We start from the raw sequence: 7962 nt of genomic DNA, 5'->3' as shown, positions 1-7962 counted from the left end.
AAGTGCTTCAGCTACATTATGTCACTTAGTCTCCCAGAAAAGCTGTGAGATTAGACCGACGTTACCCTCGCTTTATGGATGAGGGGACTGAAGGTGGGAGAGGTGCCTTGCCCAAGGGCACAGACAGGGACTGAGCCAGGATCCCCTCTGGTCTGTCTGTCTGCCTTCGACCCCCTGCTAGGCTGCAGATGCTGTCCAGGGGCTGGACTGCGGTCAGTCTGTCAACGTTTTAAAAGACATTTAAAAAGGTAAGCCAGTATTTAACATGCAAGTGATTTCAGTTAGAAACATAGACAAAATTCTAGTATCTCTTTAAAAATAGATATGTTCCGTGGGGCGCCTGGGTGGCTTAGTCGTTGGGCGTCTGCCTTCGGCTCGAGTCGTGATCTCAGGGTCCTGGGATCGAGCCCCGCATCGGGCTCCCTGCTCCGCGGGGAAGCCTGCTTCTCCCTCTCCCACTCCCCCTGCTTGTGTTCCCTCTCTCGCTGTGTCTCTCTCTGTCAAATGGATAAATCTTTAAAAAAAAAAAATCAAATTAAAAAAAAGAAAATAAAAAATAAAAATAGATATGTTCCAGAATATTGGGCCCTTGGTCCCAAAGGCTCCCACCTCCTGGCGGTGAGCATGAGGTGGCTCATTAGGGGATCCCGGTGTCCTCAGTTTTCAGAGAACCTAGCACAGCAGGCTAATTCTGTTTGACACGCCTGCCTGCCTTCCATGTGCCCCTGGCTGGCCTGGTCCCGCTCTCCAGTCCTGTAGTCCAGGATTTGGGGCTGACCCTGTACTGCCTTGGAAACAGAATTTGGGGCTAACACTTGTGTTTCTGGCTGGTGAGGGACACAGAACCCAAGTGTAAGCTGGTGATGGTTTGGAGCAACAAGACAGGTAACTAACTGGTTTACGGTTCATTCCAAAGTCACTTCATCTCCGGGTGGGGGGGCGGCGGGGGGAATGGCAGATGAAGGGGCGGCTTGGAAAATGCTGGGAAGTGGCTTTGGACCTGGAACTCACTCCAAGTTCCGTGCTCCGCCGCAAGCGACTTGGGTGAGGCACCCTGAGCTCCTTCTCTGCACCGAGAGTGAAGGAGAGAGTGAAGTCGGCCAGTTGGAAGGCAGATGCCAGCTCTAAAACTCTCCTGAGCTCCTGTTTGCAAGTCCGATTTTTCCCCTGAGAGGGACTGACTCTGGGAGGTGGACGAGTCTTTGTCAATTGCCCTCCACAGCTACAAAGGAACAGATAAGGAGCCAACAGCCCTGGCTGGCCAAGATTCAGAGCAGCCGCGAGGGGGGGCCGGGCCTGGGGTCACTGCGTCTGTTTCAGGGGCCAAATTCCTTTATTTTGTTTGGGGGTCATATCGAGGCTTGGTTCTTTATTTAGCAAGCCATAGTAACAAGCCTTGCACCCAGCCCTTGCCGGGGCAAACATCTCAACCCCAAACAATCTCACTGGGAACTCTGTTAGGGAGAATTTCACAATCTTGTAGTGCATCCAGAGGAAACTGGAGGAGCTGCATTGTTTTCTGCACTCCCTCGCTTTAAAGCACAGACCTTACCACGACAAAGCGAACCTGTTTCTCGAATTAGAGGAGCCATGAAAATAAATATCCAAAAGACTTGCCCTAGAGGAAATCAAGGTCTAAGTCAAGAGATCAGGCACGGGTCCAAGAAAAACCCTCGTAGTTCGTTTTGCCGCTCTGCTGTTTCGTACCTCTGTGGGTTTCATCATTCCCTCAGGCCCGTCACCCTCTGTGAGTATAAGATTTGCTGGGGTCTTAGAGTAAGACTTATTTTCTCTTTGGCAAAGGCAGTATGTACAATCTGAAGTTTAGTTGCTTGTGTGAAAATCTAATCTCAACTATGACTTCCTAGTATCCCCCAAGCCTGGGCAGGTTTGAGGGTGGGTGTGAGGACCTGTAGGAGAGAGCTGGATACCAACAGAGGATCTTTTGAGCCCCCTCTGAGGAAGCCAAGTCGACCCGGACTGAGCCTACGGGCTTGATCTTCTAGAACTTGCCTCCATATCTGGGGTTAGCTGCGTGTGCCACTTGCGCGGGAGCAGGGGGTCTCCTAGAGCAGGCATCTCAACCTTGACTGTGCATACACATCAGTGTTAAATGCAGATTTGAGTCAGAAGATCTGGGGCATAGGGGCAGCCATGAGGCCAGGGCAAACCAGCCAGGGTGGTCCTAGTAGCACTAGTTCTCCGGAGAGGGTGCTGGGGGCTCTTCCCGCAGCACATGGTGGCGTTGAGGTGAAATCAGGCTCTATTGAGCTCTGGGGCTGCAGAGTGGGGATTGGGGTGGGGAAGGGGGAGGGAGGGGGGGCATCGTGGAGGCCTGGCGGGCAGCACACACTTGCGAGCAAAGGAGCAGCTCACAGTCCCATGCCTTGCCTCGGGACTTAGGGGATAAGCTAAGGACCGGCTGTTTATTTCTAAGCCTCAGATTCTTTTAGGACCAACTGATGAAATTTCTTCCTAAGATCAGAAACACCGGGGATGGAAGAAACCTAAGGTCATCCTGTATGAGAACCCCCCATTCCTGCCCTTCAGTCTCCCTAGCTCATCTTGCCCTGCAGTCCAGCAACAGCCAGCACGTCGGGGGCAGTTCCTCCCTGCCTCCTGACCAGGAACTGTACCCTTGAATTGAAAGAAAAGTGACCTTTCTGCAGCTTTCTTCCATCTGTTGTCTCTTCCGTAGAGAATGTTGACTTCCCCGCCCCCAACCCCTTTCTCCACCCAACCTTGCTGAGTGCTTTTGGGCAACTCTCCTGCTCTTTCTATGCCTCTGCCTTCTCTGCCTGTCTGATAGAATTCCTGGCAAGATCAAATACAATTATTATGTGGAAGCGCTTTGAACAAGTAGATTGGCCCTAGAACATAACGAATCATGGTAGCTCTTGGTTTGTTTGGCTGGCTAGTTCTCCCCCTTGACACCCTGTTGTCATGTCTACCTTCCAGCTCCAAATCCTACAACAAGCCCCGTGTCTATCCTTCTTCTTTTTCTTCTTTTTCTCCTTCTCCTCCCACTCCTCCCTCCTTCTGTTAAAATGCCAAGATTTATCTGGGCAAATGGTCACCCAGATAACGGCCACATCTCCCAGTGCCCCTTGCAGCTAGGAGGGACATAGGATTACATTGCTGCTACTGGACAGTGAGTGAATAACATCAGTACCACATCAGCACATTCTGTGCCCCACTCTCTCCTCCTGTGTGGGAAATGGCAGCAACCACAGCGGCCACCTTAAACCAAAGGTGGGAGCCACCACTGAGGTTGGAAGAGCTGTCCCAGCGCCTATACGTCTGAAGACCTTAGGGAACGGTGCTGTACGTCTGTTCCGCATCGCCAGCCTATCCGCAGACACTTCCAACAGGAACATTCAACTTCTGTCTTGTTTGAGCCACTGTATTTTTGGAACTCTTTGCAGGACACTTAAGCCCATGACCTAACTCATGTATCCGGAGTTCACCCCCTTGGCATGTCTTTAGCTTAGCTCAGGACCACAGAAGCATTTCCTGTTTGTCATCGTCTACAGATAGTTCCAACATGAGGTTCTCTTGAGTGATTTTCCAGTTTAAGGGTATCATGATCCTTCTCTGGCCGATGTTTCTCTTCCACCCCTCCTTCTCTGCTCACTTGCTTCTTCTTTCCTGGTTCAGGTGCTCTAAATATCTGGAGGAGAATAGAAGTCAAAGAGTCATGGGTTTTTTTTTTTTTTTTTTTTTTTTTGCCAGGTCACAGCGCCTCAGGGCAGGCGGGCGGGCTAGGAGAAAAAAGGGATGTGAATGAGATTCTGAGATTAAGAGGAAGACCTTAATTACCTGCAGCTTGACTAATCACAGCTCTCTATTACTGAGAATCTTCTACCACATCTTTAGAAAGAAGAAAACTGCAACCAAATAAGGTGTCACGACGGATTCACTCGAAAAATCAATTTCCGAAGTCTGCGACAGAGTATCAGCCCACTGGCTACTCTCTCGACGGCATCCGGATACAGCCAGGTGTGATGGGATGGGTAGCTCTCATAATGGGCCTGAGGCTGTCCTTTCAAACCTGCTCTACTTCTCCTTTATCAAAGTGGACGCTTTCATAGTAAGGGCAAAGGGACTAAAATGTCCATTTTAAGGAACATATGCTAAAGAAATATTCTACAATGTGCAAAGCTACAGGCATAAGGATGTTCTTTTTGGTGTTGTTTGCATCAGTAATAAAATTGGAAACAACATAACAGGCAGCAATAGGAAGAGGATGGAATAAAAAATATATAGCTTATCGGGGCGCCTGGCCGGCTCCATCGTTAAGCGTCTGCCTTCAGCTCAGGTCAGGAACCCGGGGTCGTGGGATTGAGCCCCGTATTGGGCTTCCTGCTCGGCGGGGAAGCCTGCTTCTCCCTCTCCCACTCCCCCTGCTTGTGTTCCCTCTCTCGCTGTGTCTCTCTCTGTCAAATAAATAAGTAAAATCTTTAAAAAAAAAAAAAAAGACTTTCTCTCCCTCTCCCTCTGCTCCTCCCCGCCCCCACACCCGTGCATGTGCACGTGCTCGCTCGCTCTTTCTCAAAAATAAATAAATCTTTAAAAATATATATATATAGCTTATCATATGATAGAAGGAAAAGGTAGCCACTTCAAAGGAGATAGGTCTGAATGGATCGATCTGCAAAAATGTACCTGATATTTTGTTAGCAAGATGATTGTATTTTTTACAAAAATGAACGACTGGTGCTTATATATATTTTTTCATATGCTTAGAAAAATAGTCTGGAAGGTTACAAATGAAATGATTAACAATGGTTGCCTCTGGGAAGTAGAAGTAAGAGAGATGGGGGTAGATTTTCATATTTTATTCTATAGAATTCTATATTGTTTGACATTTTTTTATAATCGTAGGAATCCACTGTGAGGCAGGGATCATCTTATCCTGCTGATTGCCCTTTGATGAATAAAATATAGGAGCAATCAACAATAATAATATTAACAGGTATGTGCTAGGCACTGTCCTTTGGACTTTACATATGTAAGTCTATCAAATTTTTGTAAATATGCTATGAAATAAGTACCATTACCATTTCCATTTTACTGATGGGCAGACAGAAGCACAGAGAGGGTAAGCAAGCTGCCCAAGGTAACCAAGTGATGGAACTGGGGGTGCATCCAGGCTGTTCGGCTCCAGAGACTGCTCTCACTCCTGTTGTACATTGATTAATTGGTGGAATGAATGAATGAATGAATGAATGAATGCTAAAAGTAAAAAAAAAAAAAAAAAACTTTTTCTGGCTCAGTTTTCGATAAGTAGAAGAATCAATGAACCAGTAAAGCTCATTTCCAGAGCATTCTGCTTAATCAAGGTTCTACAATTTATCTTTCACTGCAAGGTAATGGGCTGTTTATACTCAGAACCTTCCAATGCTGAAAAGACACTGATGTTAACAGTTGTTGATGAGTGGCTGGAAAAGGCTGAACATTTTAATTTAAAGTAAGTGAAAGAATTAATTGCCGGCAAATTAAAAGTCTTCATCTGCCATTTCTCTGGCTCCTTGGTCTTCCTCCTTCCACCCAGAACAATAACAAGGGCGTTGCTGAGTACAGGGGTGGCAGGCTGGTGTTTCTTTTGTAAGCCGCCTGGTTTTGCAGCTTGTGCTTACAACTGGGGACCTGGAAATGTGATAATGAATTCTGCACTCCAGAAGCACCTCAATTCCTTGAGGGGTGGTTGGGACTCCTCCCTGCGGGAAAAAGGCTAAAGTGTAGACAGTGAGTTCCTGCAACAGAGGAAGTAGATTTCATCCCGTTTATATCCTCAGCAGCTGGAAGAGTGCCCGGCACATCGTAGGAGCTTTGCATAGGACCGGCTATCAGCACTGTCAGATCCATAGACATTTTGATGGTATAGAAGTCCTACGAAGAACAACAAACACTCCTCAATTGACATAGTGTTTTCTAAATTTACAAATTACATTCATTCAGCAAATAGGTACTAAGCATGTACTATGCGCAGAGCCCTGTGGGAGATACAGGTGAATGCAAAATCGTCCCAGTCTTCAAGAAGCTTATAGTAGAGTCTGAGAGATATATGCACTGTGTCAGCACCGTGACTTTAGAATAAGGAGAAGAATTTTGTAAATCTGAAGTCAAGGAAAAACAGCATTTCTCTCTCTCTCTCTCTTTTTCTCACACTCCCTTCCTCCCTCCCCGCGTCCGCCTGTCCCCAATCTTAGCTATTATACAGGCGTCATTGTGTGGGTTATGCAATTTGCAAGCGTGCCTAAACTGAAGTTTTGTGGCACAAGGAGAACAAATAGAACCATTTCCCTAGGACAATCGAATGTGGTTTCCAGGCAGAGTGGAGGCTGATTGGTGCACAATCGAGATGAGGGTAAGTTTGCACATGAGCCAGGCACTCTCCCAGCTGCCGAAGTTACAAAAGGGAGGAAACCTACGTCCTCTGTTCCAGGAACCCACAGTGTACACTTTAGCCTTTTTCCCCAGTGGGGGAGCCCCAGCAGTCCCTTAAGAAATCGAGGTGCTTCTGGAATAAAGAATTCTTTCCCACATTTCCAGGTCCCAGGTGTGTAAGCACAAGCTGCAAAACCAGGCGGCTTGCAAAAGAAACACCAGCCCGCCCGCCACACTTGTACTCAGCAACGCCCTTGTTATTGTTCTGGGTGGAGGGCGGAAGACCAGGGAGCAGAGAAATGGCCGATGAAGACTTTTAGTCCGCCGGCAATCAATTCTTTCGCTTACTTGAAATCTCTTCCGTGGGAAGTCAGAAGAAAATCCCACAGGAAAAAGACATACCAACCTGTTTGATGGGCCACATGATCTATTTGGGGGAGAGGAAAGGAGAGGAGTGCTTAAATGAACAATCGTGCTGGCTACCTGATCCTTAGCAGTCTTATAGAAAAGGGTATAGAGCAGTGAGTAACTAAGACTCATAACCGCGGTGGAATTAAAAAGGTACTTGGCCCAAATTTGGACTACACACACCTCTGTCTTTCTCAGAGTGGATGCGCACAAGTGCCGAAGTCCTGAACTACAACAAGCCAAGGATATTGCAATTCTCCATTTGTTTCTGATCAGAAATCATAACACCTCGTCGAATATTTCTGATGAATGTTTGAGGTTTGGGGAAGACGGAATAGCGCAGTGGTAAGAAGAGCAGATGTTGGTGTCAGGCTACCAGTGTTCCACGTGCATCGTCTGTGTTACTGTGGATAAGGAGACCCTATGTGGACAGTAAGAAAGTCAAAGAGGACTGTCGTTAAGCTTAAATGAGATAACAGGTGTGAAATACGTGGTACATCACAAGCACTCAATAATTGCTAGCTATTATCATGTTCCATAGGAACAGCAAGAAGTAAAGTGTGCAGAACCCGAGTTTGCCAAGTGTTTTCACATGCGTGTTCTGGGGTGAAGCATGGTTCTTAAGAGTCAAACTTCTGGGGGCGCCTGGGTGGCTCAGACGGTTGGGCGTCTGCCTTCGGCTCCGGTCATGGTCCCGGGGTCCTGGGATCGAGCCCCGCATCGGGCTCCTGCTTGGCGGGGAGCCTGCTTCTCCCTCTCCCGCTCCCCCTGCTTGTGTTCCCTCTCTCGCTGTGTGTCTCTCTCTGTCAAATAAATAAATAAAATCTTAAAAAAAAAAAAAAAGAGTCAAACTTCTGGGATCATACAGACGTGAGCTCAAATACTGGTTTCCTTCTCACCAACTTTCCAAACACAGGCAACTCAGTTAACCTCTGAGCCTCAGTTTCTTCATCTATAAAGTGGGATAGTAGTGGTATGTGAGGAATATAAGAGAGTAGTGAAGGTGAAATTAAATAATGTAGATAAGTTGTTTAGCACATATTAAGTGCTCGGTAAGTGTTAGCAATTATTTATGATCCTATTTCTCCTCCTAACAGCTCTAGTATGAGGAACCTAAAACTCTGTATGTCAGAATTTCTCATGTTTAGCTGGAAGCATTCCAGA

General features: G+C 47.0%; 1 long non-coding RNA gene across 1 annotated transcript; it reads left to right on the top strand.

The window, feature by feature from the left end:
- Positions 1-1599: 1599 nt before the first annotated feature.
- On the top strand, positions 1600-7487 carry LOC113912593. Its single transcript, XR_003516898.2, has 4 exons — positions 1600-1747; positions 3733-3999; positions 4885-4975; positions 6997-7487. It is a non-coding gene; the product is annotated as an uncharacterized LOC113912593 (long non-coding RNA).
- The last annotated feature ends 475 nt before the right edge of the window (positions 7488-7962 follow it).

Source organism: Zalophus californianus, chromosome 4 (assembly GCF_009762305.2).
Source record: "Zalophus californianus isolate mZalCal1 chromosome 4, mZalCal1.pri.v2, whole genome shotgun sequence".
Lineage (NCBI taxonomy): Eukaryota > Metazoa > Chordata > Mammalia > Carnivora > Otariidae > Zalophus > Zalophus californianus.
The sequence above is the reverse complement of the archived record's forward strand: the minus strand, read 5'-3'. Positions and strand labels throughout refer to the sequence as shown.